The 18,273-nt window shown below is 31.5% G+C and overlaps 1 protein-coding gene and 1 pseudogene across 2 annotated transcripts in view; one reads left to right on the forward strand and one right to left on the reverse strand.

The window, feature by feature from the left end:
- The window catches only part of LOC143053910 (uncharacterized), a 40,313-nt gene extending 39,328 nt beyond the window's left edge, over window positions 1-985 (reverse strand). Inside the window, exon 1 of one of the 2 annotated variants that reach the window (XM_076226706.1) lies at window positions 702-847. The gene's annotated coding sequence lies outside the window, so the exon portion shown is untranslated. Of the gene's footprint in view, window positions 1-701 lie in introns of both variants that reach the window. The other variant, XM_076226707.1, reaches the window with a different exon arrangement.
- Window positions 986-12,491: 11,506 nt separating this feature from the next.
- On the forward strand, window positions 12,492-16,832 carry LOC143053679 (ATP-dependent DNA helicase RecQ-like; annotated as a pseudogene).
- Window positions 16,833-18,273: the final 1,441 nt, after the last annotated feature.

Raw genomic sequence — 18,273 nt, forward strand, 5'->3', positions numbered from 1 at the left:
GTTAACACAAAAATTGCATAATTATATCAATATCTTTTTATTATTATTTTTTCTGTTTTATTTGTTTCCCATGATTACGTAAAAGATCGTCAGTTGCATAAGTGTAATAGAAACATAAAAGTAGTATCTGGTTAGATGTAACGTTAAATTGTTTCAGGTCTGGCTATTATCATCTTCAACCTTTCGACATAAGGTTACATAGATAAAATGTCTTAAGTTCCTTGGGAAATCTTTTTCTATAAAAAAATTTCACCAATCAAAATGACTTTTAGAATACATATTTTTATAAGGACAGTTTTTATTGGTTAGATCTCTTTTACCTTATTCACATTTTTGCATAATTTGGGGTTACTATTTTTAAATACTTAATACCTTGTTTTTACGGCCATTAGGGAAATCCGATTATTTGGTTAGATAGAATTCTGGGTGAACAATAGAAAAGAATTTGATATATATATATATTTGCTAAAGAAAATACTTCTAAGAGTTTAAGCTGTCAAACCTTATTTATATCGTTAAGTGTCAAATAAGAAGATTTTCACATCTAATACTTATATATCAAAAGTTACATAACATTATAGTCTTTCTAATTATATCTTTTTATAGAAAAAGATTTATACAAGAATTAGTTATTTTCTTCAATTACAGAAGATTCACTTAGTTTTATATGAAATACTAACTCGAATAATTCAAGCCCTTACCGTCTCCGATTCTCTCCACCTTTCGCCAATAATCCAGTCGTTATATTACGCTCCCTATCGATCACTACATTAACGCCTGAATGCATCCACGATAAAAACGCGTCAGACCGGAAAATTGTGACGTGTTGAATAATAAGTGCCTGTGAAAGGGGACACCTAAGCTGGCAAATTCATATCACCGATTTGACTCAAATTATCATATTTGATTTATAATAATGTAAATATTTATACAAACGATTAAAAGTCTAAAATACACAATTTACAGATCATGAGATCAATAATATGAAGCTTCGTTTCCATGTGTGTTATAGTCATAGACGCCATGATCTAATTAAATATCGAGTTGACCTCGTTAACCTGCTGATGCCCATATTAGGTATAATAAACATAAAAATTGATATAAATAGATTAAGCCAAATCGTGAAATTGGATTTTTCTATGTCTATTTAATTTTATATGACCCGAGAAAACAGTTATTTCGTAGTGCATTTCATTAAGGCAATAAATTCAAATTAAAAAAAAATTGCACCAGGCGGCCGTGTTTTCAAAAGTGTCCAAATTATAGGTATTTCTTATTACATATCTCAGACTGTACATTGAAGCCCGGCAGTGGCGGATCCAGAACTTGTCATAAGGTGGGGGCGCTGACTGACCTAAGGAGGGGCTCTCTCCAGTTATGAATCAGTGATTCCCTATATAATCAACCAATTTTTTCCCACGAAAGAGGGGGGGACCCAAGCCCCCTGGATCCGCCTATGGAAGGTATCCTAAGATAATGTAAGCAAGGATGTCCTATCGTTAATTTAGCATGCTGATGTTTCTAGTATTCATCAAATCATCAAATTTCAATAGGTTTGGTCTATTTAGTTAATATGGTTTCAATTTTTTCCCTCGTTCATGATTAAATTTCAAACATTTGAAAATATAGTAGATTTCATTCCCAATATCTCCTGAATTGCATAGTGTACAATTATGAATTTCTCAAGGTACATTTTTTCACCTTCCAGTTACACTAGGAAGTTCATGACTGAGTGAGTATCCTGAATCTACAAAAAGTAATATTATTTTATTCGGATTTACTTTGAAATTATGTATTATACAGAAATTGTCCTCAACAAGTAGTCGTTTTTAATAGAAAATTTGTTCCTTCAAGTTCCTTATTATAATTTGGTCTCGGTTATGGATAGTCCTATAACATAAGAGCATATCCTTTGCATTTAACGATTTTTATCGGACATTTTTTTTTACTTTCAATGCTGAACCAATATAGATTTGTGATTGCTAAGCATGAGATGACAAAGTTTCCAATGGTATATGCTATTTGAATAATTTTTATTGAAATATCCAGTGGTAGGAAATTTATCAAAACTGATCGATACACTGAAATGCATATATGAAATGTGAAGATTCGACTAAATTGTTTTAATCTTAATCCATGTAATCAGTTTATTACACGCCCATGATAAGAAGAGATATTTAAAATTATCCAAATAAAAAAGTATATTTTGAGGAAATTTCAAGATTTTAAGATTTTTAAATCCAGTTTATTATTATCAGTAAAATCTGTGCCTTGACCAGAGATAAGAAATGACTATTTGTTGCTATTTGCCAAGGCTATTGACGAACTGGCCTTTGTTTGTCCACTGAGGGAGATTAACAACAAATTCCTCGGTTACCAGATTTTTCCGTATTGAAGCAGTATATATTATTTACAACTTAAAGTAAACACACGAAAATGAAAATCATGTGCAATTTGAAAAGTAACAAGACTAAAAAACCTTTATACAAATTAACAGTTGTTGCCTGGAAGTAATTTCTTTGTAGAGTATCGACGAAAATAAATTGTGTTTCAATAATGAAACCCTGTTAAGTCATATATGTCATAATGTAAGTGACACGGGTAAATACGATTGATAAAAAAGGGCCCATTTATTTTCACTGAAAAATAATTTAAGTTTTAGTAAAATCATTTCCTAACCGCTCTTGTTTTGCAAAATGAAGTTTGAATGCAGAAAAAAAAAATAAATAAAAAAATAAATATTCATCAAAATTGACACAAATACATTGAAGACTAGATCAGCCTTTTCGCTTACGAGAATAAAAAAAAATGACCGAAGTTTGCAGTCCGATAAATATATTTTATAGATTAAGCCAGAGACATCTATTATGATATTATTACGTGAGTATTTCTGTATTGGCCTTGTTATTGGTCCGAGGCTTGCTGTACTATAGCACCACGAAATCACGTCAAATTCATAGGTTCGTGCAATATATATCAATGTATAAATATACCTGTACGAATATATTCTAAATAAAGTGTACAGGTTGAAAACCCATTTAATTTTTAACCGTGAGAATTTAGACGCCATTAAATTCCATGGAGATCTTCAATTCCCTTCCGTACATATTGGAAACAAATACACAGTTTTAATACGTTGTTATTGATGTTTGCAGTTGTACAAATTAGTATCAAACGCTCAAAGAAACATACATTTCGTCTCGTTATTATGATTTTCCATGATGCATTACTAATTTCGGGACCTATATTCAAACAAAATTTGTGTCTTGTTTATTGGTATACATGTATATTGCTAAATTAAATTTCGTTATAACATAGATGTAAATTACGGAAGCCGATAAGGGCCATTCAAAAAAAAAAAAATGTCGTAATTACGACATAGCATGTCGTAATTTCGACATAACATGTCGTTTTTACGACATCGCGATGTCGTAATTACGACATAACATGTCGTTATAACGACATAACATGTCGTTATAACGACATCGCTATGTTGTAATTTCGACATAACATGTCGTAATAACGACATCACTATGTCATTTTAACGACATAGCTATGTCGTAATAACGACAATTTATATATATAAAAGAATATGTATTATGATTGCCAAGAGACTAAATGACACAGAAATTAATAAATATAGGTCATCATAATGCCCCCAATAATTAGAAAAAACCCGCATAGTCAGCTATAAAAGAGGAACGAAAGATACCAGAGGGAGAGTCCCCGAAATGCTGTGTGGCAGACAGTGTTATTAATTAATTGTTAGCTCCCTTGGTAAAACTCCAAATTTCATATTTAATGTATTTTATTGTTAAATAATTAACATGAATCTTAATAAGTATATATTTGTTAATTGCATAGCTTTTGCTATTTGAATTCATTGGTTAAAGATATTTATTTATATTGTAAAGTTTAATATTTGCATCGTCGCAAAATCTTTGGTTACCTTCTTTGGTTACCTTTCTGTGAGAAACTTATATATTTTATAGATCCCAATTTAAATTTTAATGTGTAACCAAACGTGGCAGGGCAGTAAAGCCATTCAAGGCAAAATAAACTTCTATTTGTTGTAAGAATAAAATGTGGAATTGTATGAGGACTGGCATTCAGTCCTACCAAGGCAAGCCAAGCTTTCCACCTCCCTTTAAATAATCGCAAACTACATGCCTTCTTGTAATAAGGGTTAATTGAAGTATTGATTGCTCTATTTCTACTTTCAAACGTTTGGCACGATGTTCCTACAACACGACGTTACACTTTTAAATGCGGCGTCGAAGAGGGTTTTTGACTTCGATTAATTTTTGCAAGTTTTATTCGTTTTTTTATATGTTGGTTGATTCTGGTTCTGTTCGTTTTGAGATGTCATTTTATCATAAATTACCTCAAGTTTTGGAAATCGATTTAATAATGTTTACCCTTTAAGTTATTTCAACTAAAAATGCAGTACTGTTGCAAGTAATGTATGAAGGAAGGATGGGACGGAAGTACATGTATACGGTTTTCCATAAAAAAAAATATTATTAGATGTACAAAACTTTTATCATAGGATGTTTAACTTTCAAGGTGCATATCATCTGTCATTGTAAAATTTCTATATCTTAATTCAACCCCAATACAAATATATCTGACACTCTGCAAGTAAATCGAACATTTTTACCCTTGGTTTAATTTGAATAGAATTGTATTTTCCCTGGCACATAAGTTGTTGAAATACAACCCTTCAATTACTTGAACCTTGGCTTGTGAAATATTTCCCAAGTCATCTATAGTGTTTAACTTCTGATATACATTTTAAAATATAGTAATCTACTACTGAATCGTCCGCGAAAACGGCTAATATAATCCGGGGTTTTTATTTATTCGATGAAACGGTTTTCGTCGCTGTTTGGGATTTGTCTTTCAATTACCTACATTTCATGCACAAGTTAATATTGACGAAAAGTTCCGGCTTCGCTAGTATAGGAATAACTTTCATCACGACAGTTATAGCATGAATAGCAGGACAAATCGCAAAGTAAAACATTCCGTGAACTGGTATTAAGTCTTTTAATATTGGGGATTGCACCTTACTGAAGTGACGACTTTAAATGATTTATTTCGGAGTACTTCCGCAACATAAATGTCAATTCGCATTTTACATTAAGTGTCTTGGTGTCTCCAATTTGTCTTTACAAAAGTTGGACGAAGTTCATGTAATGAGATCCCCCCCCCATTTCATCATTCTTTTAAATAATTCGTTAAAAGCTATTAACGATTAATAAAAATTGCAAAATTTAACCTGTGTCGAACCTATATCCCCGGGCGGAGACTATAGCAACATGCACTATTCTTTTATTTCGGCAGCAATCATGAACCTCTTTTTCCAAATTTCATAACACGATTTGTTTTAATTATCATGAACATTTAATTGAAACTTTAGCACATGTAACGTCGGAAATTAGCGTCTTTCGGAATTTAGACGTTTTCAGACGTTTGGACAAATTGGCTACCGTTTTGTAATGTGTGGAAGCATTTTATTCCTTTAAGACCCAAAAATGTTGAATTAAACAAGGTCAGATAAACTGTTTCAATACTTAAGATAAAGCAAGGTCAGATAAGACCCTTATTGAGTCAATGCGTGTTATCACGTTTTTCTTTGGATACCGAAAAATGTATTGGTTTTAACCGTCTTTTAAATAATCTTATCGATTTTTAAAGTCTAAACATTTTGCATATGATATAAAATTATAATTTGAAAATAGGTATGCTTTTGATTTGGATCAGAGTCGATGCAATATTGTTTTTACTTTGCAAGCAACATTTACAAAAAAATGTAAAAATGGCAAATCTATACACATATAGCTATTGCACAAAAATTATCATAAGTGTCAACTCTTATATGCTAATATAAATTCATCAGAATCGATATACACGTATATCAATATTTTAAAATGAAAATTAAAAGCATCGCTGTATATGAAACTAAGTATAATATGTTTATAGATGCTTGACACATTCAAAGTAAATATATACCATTTTTTTTATATAGATTAGCACGTTGGTTTTCCCGTTTGAATGGTTTTACACTAGTAATTTTGGGGCCCTTTATAGCTTGTTGTTCGGTGTGAGTCAAGGCTCCGTGTTGAAGGCCGTACATTGACCTATAATGGTTTACTTTTATAAATTGTTATTTGGATGGAGAGTTGTCTCATTGGCACTCATACCACATCTTCCTATATCTATTAATAAGGAAAGAATCTTGGCATTTTTTACTCTTCGTGTATCTAACTTTTGTTTTGGTCAATTATAAAAAATACGCGTTAACTGGTTAACTGCTTTGAAAAATGAAATATCAACTTGGACAAAATGGCTACCGTTTAAAAAACGACTGTGTAGAGAAGATTTTATTGAATCAGCAATATTTGAACTCACGAACAATGAGGCAAATATTTGTACTTTTGGTAGATATTATTATTGTCTCACTCTTTTTATTCATTTTCTGCTATATCTACTTATAAAATTAACTTTCAGTCGTTGAGTTAATGAAAAATGTCATTGGACATTTTTCTTATTCCAGCTTAATATGCAGCCACCGAGTCAAATGAAATTTGACAAAATAACGGCTTTAACGCCACAAAGAACCGACACATGTCGTTGTTCCTGCCAAGTTTCAGGAAGATCAGAGAATAAGAAATAGGTTCACTGTACATAAGAGTTAAAACAGTTTTTCATAAATGTAACGTTGGACATCCGTTTTTTCCACATAGCTTTGTTATTTTAATCCTCAAATATACTAGATATTACTTAGTATATGATCAATAGCTGTAAAAACATAATTTAAAACATATATTGAATTTGTTTTAATATTGGTTCGTGTTTCTAACATTTTTATTTTGTTTTGCGGATGAAATTTCGAAGATTCTGTTTTAAATCCTAGGGGTTGTAGGAATATCGTGCCCAACGTTTGAAAGTAGAAATAGAGCAATCAGTATTCGCCCTTATTACAAGAAGGCATGTAGTTTGCGCTTATATATAGGGATGTGGAAAGCTTTGCTTGCCTTGGTAGGACTGAATGTCAGTCCTTATTAAATTCACTTATAAATTTTCCAACAAAAAGGAGTTTAAATTAACCTTATCTGGCTAAACAACCCTGGCACGGGCAGTAGCAATTTGAACTTATTATGATCTATAAAATATATAAGTTTCTAACAGAAGGTAACCAAAGAAGGTAACCAAAGATTTTGCGACGATGCAAATATTAAACTTTACAATATAAATAAATATCTTTAACCAATGAATTCAAATAGCAAAAGCTATGCAATTAACAAATATATACTTATTAAGATTCATGTTAATTATTTAACAATGAAATACATTAAATATGAAATTAGGAGTTTTACCAAGGGAGCTAATAATTAATTAATAACACTGTCTGCCACACAGCATTTCGGGGACTCTGTAGAACTAGAGTGATCAATACTTCAATTCTCAGTTATTAAAAGAGGCATTTAGTGAAAGGGAGGTGGAAAGCTTAGCTTGCCTAGGTTGGACTGAAAATCAGTCTTCATATATTTCTACCTTTTCTTCTTCCAACATTACCAAGGTCGTATCGACCTTCATACAGCCTTCCCGCGGTCGGTCACATATGAAACCTATTGTGATCTATAAAATATATAAGTTTCTAACAGAAGGCAACCAAAGAAGGTAACGAAAGATTTTGCGACGATGCAAATATTAAACTTTACAATATAAATAAATATCTTTAACCAATGAATTCAAATAGCAAAAGCCATGCAATAAACAAATATATATATACTTATTAAGCTTCATGAAATTATTTAACAATGAAATACATTAAATATGAAATTTGGAGTTTTACCAAGGGAGCTAATAATTAATTAATAACGCACTCTCTACCACACAGCATTTTGGGACTCTCCCTCTTTCGTCCCTCTTTTATTGCTGACTATGTGGGTGTTTTTTTAATTTTTGGGGGCATTATGATGACCTATACATTTTTGTAGTTGTTAATTTCTGTGTCATTTAGTCTCTTGGCAATCATAATACATAATCTTTTTTATATATGGAGATGTCGTTATTACGACATGTTATGTCGAAATTACGACATAGCGATGTCGTTATAACGACATGTTTTGTCGAAATTACGACATAGCAATATCGTAATAACGACATGTTATGTCGAAATTACGACATGCTATGTCGTAATTACGACATAAAATTTTTTTTTTGAATGGCCCTTATCGGCTTCCGTAGTAAATGGGTATTACATCAATTATTCTATAGTTATTATAAGTCCGTTTATTATAATTGTGAAAAAATGCTTCTTTTAGATACATGCAAACACGACGAAGTGAAATATATATAAAAATAAATAACTTCAAAAAACTTAAAGTTAATGTTAACACAAAAATTGCATAATTACATCAATATCTTTTTATTATTATTTTTTCTGTTTTATTCGTTTCCCATGATTACGTAAAAGATCGTCAGTTGCATAAGTGTAATAGAAACATAAAAGTAGTATCTGGTTAGATGTAACGTTAAATTGTTTCAGGTCTGGCTATTATCATCTTCAACCTTTCGACATAAGGTTACATAGATAAAATGTCTTAAGTTCCTTGGGAAATCTTTTTCTATAAAAAAAAATTTCACCAATCAAAATGACTTTTAGAATACATATTTTTATAAGGACAGTTTTTATTGGTTAGATCTCTTTTACCTTATTCACATTTTTGCATAATTTGGGGTTACTATTTTTAATTACTTAATACCTTGTTTTTACGGCCATTAGGGAAATCCGATTATTTGGTTAGATAGAATTCTGGGTGAACAATAGAAAAGAATTTGATATATATATATATTTGCTAAAGAAAATACTTCTAAGAGTTTAAGCTGTCAAACCTTATTTATATCGTTAAGTGTCAAATAAGAAGATTTTCACATCTAATACTTATATCAAAAGTTACATAACATTATAGTCTTTCTAATTATATCTTTTTATAGAAAAAGATTTATACAAGAATTAGTTATTTTCTTCAATTACAGAAGATTCACTTAGTTTTATATGAAATACTAACTCGAATAATTCAAGCCCTTACCGTCTGATTAATATTGTTGTAATATACTTTGCATGGTACTTATGACGTATCAGAGAAAAAATTAAGCAACAAAACAGTCGTTTTATTGCCGTTCTGATACAATGTAAACAAACCCACCAGCACAGAATCAGGACCCACCAGCACCTGACAGGACCAAATCACCAGCACAGAACATTCTCTCGCAGGACAACTATACCCACCGTGATGGTCTTAGTAGTTTATTTACAGTAGTCTCTAGGGGGAACAACACGTGAAGGTTTTGAAATTTTTTACTTCTTTGCATGTAACATTCTGATCAATACTTTGTCCCAATCCCAAATCAGACTTATTGTTTCTTGTTTTATAGTTTTAGTGTTCGAAACATGATAACCTAGTAAGATCTCACTAAACCGTATTGATATTGTTCATTGTCGAAGGCCATATATATGGTGATATATATCATTTGGATTCTAGTTGATTGATAGACAGATGTTTTATTGTTAAAATACTAACATATTTTTTATATTATTTTATTTTCAGTTTACTACCAAATTTCTATGGTCGTTTCTTTCTTATGTATTGAGATTCTTCTTTTAACAAAATTCTTTATCATGCTTAACATTACATGAAATCACCCACCGTTTTTTGTTGGACTTGTGTTGTTCAGTCTATGTTGTGTCTTGTGTTTGTCTGTTTGTCCTCAAGTTTTCTTTTTAGCCATGGCGTTGTCGGTTTATGTTTTATCTATGAGTTTGAATGTGCCTTTTTATCTTTCGTCCCTCCCTTAAAGTAGGCTATATGTTCTCCCATTTGTAAATTTAGATCCTCCTTTAATTGTTTGGCATACGAGTTGTATTGATTAAATATCTTTTTGCAAATTAATTTATTCTTTTATATCCTTGGCTAAAAACAAATTCTGGCATGTATATATCAATTTATACTGCAATTAGCTATTTTACTATACAGATAAAGCTATACGTATAAACGTAAGCTTTATACGTCAATGACCTCGACTGACCTATAGGCCACGCCTACTTACCGGAACTACTTTTTAACAATGTCACGTCACTTCCTTGGGAATTGTGTCAACAATCGTTAAACTGTCGATAAACTGCCGGTGTTAAATAATAGAAATAATAAAAAAAATAATAATAGATTCGATAGTTTTGTTTTCTTACACCAATTATATGTTTGTTTTTATAATTTTTGACAATTTCAATGCATTCTTGAAAAGCCAACATATTCCAATGCCATAAACCCTCCCCCCAAACTTCGTCTGCTAAATTTCCAGAAAATGTCGGACGAAGTCGCAAATTTCAATCTCCTGTGGTCTCCTATGAATTTATTACAAGATGAACAAGATGTTAATCCAGATATTGATGAAGATCTGGAAAATGTCCTGATCCAAATAGATATGTTGGCTGATCAAGGAAGTACTGAAGTATGTCCTGAATACTCCCTTGAAACAAACACCACTGAAACTACAAATACATGTATTGCAACGGTTCCAACTGTTCCAGACACAACACATGAAAACATGGAACTTGAAGATAAACAGTTTGATGAAGAGTTTTTACATCTTGATGACAATGGTGTACAAAACTTTCTAGACAAACAGCAAAACAAAAACACTGCAAAGAAATCCTTTTATGATCTAGCATTGGTTACCAGGTTTCTTAAAAAGAAAAAGGAAACAAGAGAAATACAAACTATACCAGTCGTTGAGCTTGACTCGCTTCTGTCTAACTTTGTTTTAACTGTAAGAAAAAAAGATGGCCAAGAGTATGAACCGTCCACTATCCGTGGCTTCATAAGTAGTGTAGAAAGAAAACTGAGGCGCCACAAATATGGCCACTCTATCATGGGAGATGATAATGATGAGAGTTTCCATCTTACCAGAGAAACATTGAAGGCAAAGCAAAAACTATTGAAACAAAAAGGCAAGGGCAACAAACCTAAAAGGGCCCAGCCATTAACAGATGAGGAGATTGCCATGTTGTTTGACAAGAATGTTCTTGGTGACAATTCTCCAAAAGCCCTCCTCAACACAGTATGGCTGAACAATTGTGTTCAATTTGGACTGAGAGGTGTCTCAGAACATTACTCACTTCGGTATGTTTTTATATGAAATAAAATTTAAAGTTATTGTTAACACACACATTTATCTCCTAAATCTTGTCCAGTTGTTTCATAAGCAATCATATCACATCACATTTTTTTTTTAAAACATGCAGAAAAAAAAATCAAAGGAATAAATCACATTTTATTTCTATAAAATATTTGGAAACCACAAGGATAATTTTTACTGCACATTTTCTCTAGTACAAACTACATGGATCATTTTTACTGCTCATTTGCTCTAGAAACCACAAGGATAATTTTTACTGCACATTTTCTCTAGTAGAAACTACATGGATCATTTTACTGCACATTTGCTCCAGTAGCAACCACAATGATAATTTTTAATGCACATTTGCTCTAGAATGTAATCCAATTTTCATCAGTTGATTGATTGATTGAACGCCACTTTCCGCCCGCACAGTTATACATGTTTTGTGGTAAACAGTTACGTGTAACATATTTAGTGTACAAACTGCATCTGGTTGTCGCTTTTAATACACTGAATAATACATTTGTACATGCATAATAAATCCACTCGATGAATAAACTTAATACCAACTCATTCTTTACTATTATTATCTTCATGTATGTTTGTATCACATCTTCATCTGTTATAAACTACTGCCAGTGAAATTTTGCATCATACATTTAGTATAAAAAGTTTCTGTCACAGCTTGGAGTTTTTAATTCTATAAGTAATTCTAGCAGAATACTTGAGATCACTTGCAAATATCTATCAAATTCAGACGAATACATGTTACAACTCCTTAGTTAGTGAATGGTACATTTGTAGTGTTCAACTTCTTGCAGATAGCTATATAGCAGAACAGAATCTGAAAATATAAATAAATACAAAATTTAAATGAGACTAGCCACTTAATTAAGGTGATTGGAGTATAATTCATAATAATAAAATTAAAATACACAACAAACATGACATAAAGTGTACGATTAAATAAGACATTTTGTTTTCTTGTTAAAATAGAACATTTTGGCCCTTTATATATTTTCTATACATTGTAGAAGGCTCAAATATCAGATACATTTTTGTCAATCTACAAACAAAATTAGTCCAAATAATTATGACACCTTGGACGGCCAAAAATATATGGAACAAATGGGGATCATGATCCAATTAAGTATTATGAAATATATAAACATCAAGTAACATCTCCCCAACTGTTTGTTTTCATATAATATATTGAAGTTTGCATGCATAGTTCTTATTTAAAAAAAAAAACACACAAATAAAGCAAAATCTATTAATAGAACTATTTATTTTGCATTCGCATGTATCTTAATGTAGGAAAATTACCAAATCAGAAACAAAAGGAACATTTACCGGATGAATATTGTGAAGGACCTTATGCATCTAGGACTGTCCGATTAGAAGTTCTTAATGTCAAGTTGGTAACTGTTAATTGTACATATCAGTCTGAGTACTGTTTAACTATCATTTCAGTTTAACATATTTAGACTCGTCCAGTTCAGGGGAATTAGGTTTCTGCAAGTGCTTTTTATGTACTTTTCTTAAATTTTTGACGGTTTGTAAGTCAGTAAAAGTTCAATGATTAAGTTGATATTGACATTAAAAGACCTCCTCACAAAAAGGGCTCTTCAAATCCCCTCGCCCTTCGGGCTTGGGGATCTGAACACCCCTTTTTGTTCGGAGGTCTTTTAATATCAATATTAACTTATCATTGAACTTTTACTATTACTAATTTTTATATTTCCATTAAAAGAATTTCAAAGACAGATCTAGAGTACGATTAATTTTGATAAAATAGAATAGTAAAGATTTTATTAGAAAGTGAAATTATAATATTTAGTATTTAAAGAAAATTTATAAAAGAAGAAATCAATAAAATATATTTTCCCTATAAGAAGGATTTATAATAAAGAATATAATTTCAGATATAACCTGAAGTTGGAAACTTGTAAATAGAATTAAAAGTGATTACATAATTTCACAGATATTTAATTTTTGTACATAATATTGCGTAAAGTTTTATATCAAAGCTAAAGAGCATGTTAATTTAGTCTCTTTTGTAATAACTAGATGTCAACTACTTTTAGCTAATAAAGTCGACTATCATAGATAAATTCTAGTAAAAGATATCAATTGTGTTTGGGAAGTATTTTAATTTAAAGGAACAAAGGAACTAGTTTATCTTCTTTGGTCATAGATAAAATTTAAAGTTAGATAATCCGTTTACTTTCTGTTATGCGGGAAAGAGGGGGAAAGCGCAAACTAAGGCAGTTGCCTCCTCTTTCCCGTTGAAGGATGATTGTGTTGTTGGTTTCTGTTTTACATGTTTCTTCTCAGTACTTTAACTACAGCAGTTTGGGGGACTGTCGTTTGCTTTCTTTCGAGGCCTCCTGGTGAATAAAACAAAGATGTCCAAATTGTTAAGAGAATATTTAAAAAAAAAAGATTTAAATTTAAACAAGTTTTAAAAGAAATAAATTCAAATGTAAAATTGCGGAGCAATTTTCTTCGAACAACAGGGATATATAATGAAGGTAAAATGAGGTAAAATATTTAAAGAAATAAATTTTAGTATTTCATTAACCCGAATAATCCAGTCGTTATATTACGCTCCCTATCGATCACTACATTAACTCGAATAATTCAAGCCCTTACCGTCTCCGATTCTCTCCACCTTTCGAGGGCTTGAATTCTTCATGATCATTGGACGCGTCAGCAGCCCTGTAGCTGAGAGGGCCCAATCAGATCGCAGGTCATTATAATTATGCATGATTTTGCGCAGAACTCACTTCCGTAGTTTCCGGTTGTTGAATTCAAAACAAAAACATGGACATCTTTGAAGCCTTACAAGATTTAGAAGCTAAATATGACTTTATATTTAAAGAAAAACAAAAGCTCGCTATTACATCCATATTTAACTGTCAGGATACCTTCGTTGTTCTGCCAACTGGTTACGGCAAGTCCAAAATTTACTCACATTTGCCAGAATTGTACGTACTTGTAACCCACGCCAAAGGGACAGTGCTTGTTATATGACCTATCCAAGCCCTAATGATTGACCAGGTTACCAAACTTGAAAACAATGGTGTTAGTGCTACATTCCTTGGGGAAAAGCAAACAGACAAAAGTATTCCGGCACGAATTATCGAGGGTGAATTCTCCATTGTGTTTTCCTCTCCTGAAGCAGTATTGAATAAAGGTCCATGGCGGAGATGTATTACACAGGGTGTTTTCCACGACAATTTGAAGGCAGTTGTTATAGATGAGGCTCACTGTATAACACAATGGTAATTTTTACGATATAATTTATATAATGTGTATTTATCTATTATTTTTTTTATGAACAGTTACAAGTTAACTGATTAAATTTATACATGTTATATGAAGGCAACAATTTTGTATGTCACAAAATGAAAAAGGAGATGTGGGTATGGTATGTTGGCCAATGAGACAACTATAGCTATCCACAAAAGTTCAGATGATATGGATATTAGATGTTTAAAAGACAGCTTCATCTGAACAATTCAGTTGAGACAACAAATAACTAAACTTTAACATAACAATTATGAAAAACAAATATCATATGACAGACATGGACATGTCCACACCGACTGCTGGAGGGACATTTATGTCCATGTTTTAATTTATGAAAACTTATCATCATTGCTGTACCTCTTTTCAAAATAAAAAAATAAATAAAAAGTGTAATATATGTTTCTACATTGGCTTTCAATGTAACGGTCATTTATACGGTATGAAGTCACTGTTTGGCATGTAACGTCATTAATGTTGAGTGGTACAATGTAGTATTTTCTGGCATATGAAATGCAACCCTGAAAAACACCTGGTGGCAAAAGGGTTAACAGATTTATTTTTTTGTTTTAAAACTATAAAATTTCATTGAAAAACAAATAATTAAAATGCTTCCCAATAGGTTGCCTCAAAATGGAAAGAAGGAGTTGTGTGTATGCTTCATTTAATGCATTAAGAAGATTGTCAGTTTATTTTTTTACATTATATTTTCTTTTTTGCTATTTCAGGGGTGGTGAATTTCGCAAGGAGTATAGTCATCTTGGAGAACTTCGATCTGTTGTTCCAAAAAAAATACTTTTGTGACTTTAACAGCAACTGCAACGAGATCAATAAAGAAAAACATTATGAAAACACTTGATATGGACATGAAAAAAACATGCATTATTTCCGTGATACCAGAAAGACCAAATTTATCATATTATGTGCAAAAAAGTAGTAAGAATTTGGCAGATTTAGACTGGTTGATTAACGACCTACTTAAATTTGAAAAATCAACCAAAAAGACAATCATATATTGCAGAAATATTGTATCTTGTTCCAATTTGTATGAGTATTTCAGACTTTCATTAGATGACAGAAGTGAATCTCTAGATAATAGATTGATAGGAATGTTTCACCGTTCGACTGCTGATATCAATAAAAGTCATGTGCTTGATGAGTTTCAGAAACTTGACAGTTCTCAGCGTGTTGTTTTTGCTACCATTGCGTTTGGAATTGGTATAGACATTCCTGACATTGAGCGTGTCATTCACTGGGGAGGGCCACGAGGTCTAGAGCAATTCTCACAAGAAAGTGGCAGGGCAGGCAGAGATGGTCGCTCAGCCGTTTCAATTATCTACTTCAGTGGATATGACTTGGCTAAGGGAAACTGTTCAGAAGAAGTGCGAGAATTTTGTAAGACTGAAGACTGTTTAAGGAATACTTTGTGTGCGTACTTTCAATTAGATACTAGTGGTTATAGTGTTATAAAGCCTGATCCTCCTTGTACATGCTGTAGTAACTGCAAATTAAAGTGTGTCTGTGGATTCTGTAGTGAAAGCCAATTTCTAGGTAGGGAATTAGATAACTCATCGGTTCTTGATGAAGACTTTAACACTGGTATTAAAAGAGATCTTACTCTTGAACAACGACGATTACTTCGTGAAAACTTATTAGACTACAAAGAATGTCTTATTGAGGAAGAAAGTGAACTTTCATGTGAGTTAGAGGACTTTGCTTTAGACCACATTGTAAAAAATGCACCATATTTGTTATGTGAAGATGATGTGATATCTCTAGGACTTGTTAGCCCTGAGCTTGCTGCAGATATTTTAACACTTATTGAAGAAGTCTAAGTACATACAGTGATGTAGGGTCATACAATATGTACAATGTATTTTCAAAAGTTCTAGAATTTTTTGTGTCAAAATATTGCATGAATTTTGTTTTTGAAATGCAACATACAATATTTACAATGTATTTTCATAAACTCAACCAAGTTCAATTTTTTTTTTATCGTGTAAACCTACAGGTCTGTGGATGTTCAATTTTTAATGCTCAGATAAAGATACATACAACTGTATGCATGGTATGTGTGGGATTTCATAAACTCAACCAAGTTCTATTTTTTTTATCGTGTAAATCTACATGTCCGTAGATGTTCAATTTTTAATGCTCAGATAAAGATACGTACAACTGTATGCATGGTATGTGTGGGATTTCTGACAATACTGAGTTGAAAAGTATTTTTTTTTGTACAATGTAACATAAATATTTCTCATACATAACATATATCCACAATGTCATGATTGTCTTGTGTACTTTCAAAATAAATAGAAATATTATAGTTATTTATTTGCACTGACTTTTCATTGCCAAAATTTGTTGTGTGCTTGTTTGTTTGATTGGTACAAGGTGTCCAATAGTAAACATTAATTCACGAATATAAAATGATATAAAAAAGAAGATGTGGTATGATTGCCAATGAGACAACTATCCACAAAAGACAAAAATGACACAGACATTAACAACGGTCACCGTACAGCCTTCAACAATGAGCAAAGCCCATACCGCATAGTCAGCTATAAAAGGCCCAGATAAGACAATGTAAAACAATTCAAATCAGAAAACTAACGGCCATATTTATGTAAACAAATTAACGAAAAACAAATATGTAACACATAAACAAACGACAACCACTGAATAACAGGCTCATGACTTGGGACAGGCACATACATAAATAAGTTATCAATTAGTCCAGACATTACACATGGTACAGTAACTTCTTCTAGGATAACTCCAGTTATTTGTTGTATTTCAGAGTTTTTAGTGTTATTATGTCTGCTGTTTGTCTTGTTTAATTTCTCAATGGCTTTAAACATATATTGTGGTATGATTGCCACCGAGAGACATGTATTTCATTGTATTGAATTTGGTGGATTTTAACAGGTTTAAAATTGATGGCACCAACCTAACCTTGAATTGTCCCATTTGGTATGTTTCTACTTTCTTTAAGCTAGAGGTTTGTAAAGTTTGTTATGGTACACCAACAAAGGGTATGGAGAAAACCAACAGTGGAAATTAGCTGTACTCACTAGATCATCAACCACAACACAAAGAATAACAAGTTTCTGAATTAACAATCATTAAAGACTTATATTTGATAACTGAAACTGACAAGTATATAGAATCAAAACAATGCAAGTTGTATTCAAATTTTATTTAAGATCTGAATAGATCAAAATAAATTAAAATGTATCATAAATAAAACTAAACACACACATGTACAATGCTAAATAAGCAAAAACAATACACATGTACATGTATATATGATAGGAGGCATGGTTCAATGTTTATATTTACTTAAAACAGATTTTCTTCTTTACTAGAAAGACCTTAACAAAATTTCTTTAATACCTAAGTTTAACAAACAAAAAGACTAGTGTTGCCTCAAAGTAAACATCATTAAAAATAAACATGTAAAATAACAATTATCCAACCAAAAAATGAGTACATGTACATGTATCAGATACTGAATTTAATATAAATTCAAATGTACCGACTTAATTTCAAACAATTCAAATTCATGATTTTAATTTCTATTCAAATTAATATTATTTTTTAGAAACTAGTTAAGTACTCCAGAAATCAATTAACAATTTGATTGGAAAAAAATAGCATATAACAGCAAATATGTACGAACAAAAGCAGCTCACATCAATGTAAACAAGAAGCACACATCAAAACACAAGTAGTATACATCATTATAAACAAACAACACAATACAAACAG

This window comes from Mytilus galloprovincialis, chromosome 12 (genome assembly GCF_965363235.1).
Source record: "Mytilus galloprovincialis chromosome 12, xbMytGall1.hap1.1, whole genome shotgun sequence".
Lineage (NCBI taxonomy): Eukaryota > Metazoa > Mollusca > Bivalvia > Mytilida > Mytilidae > Mytilus > Mytilus galloprovincialis.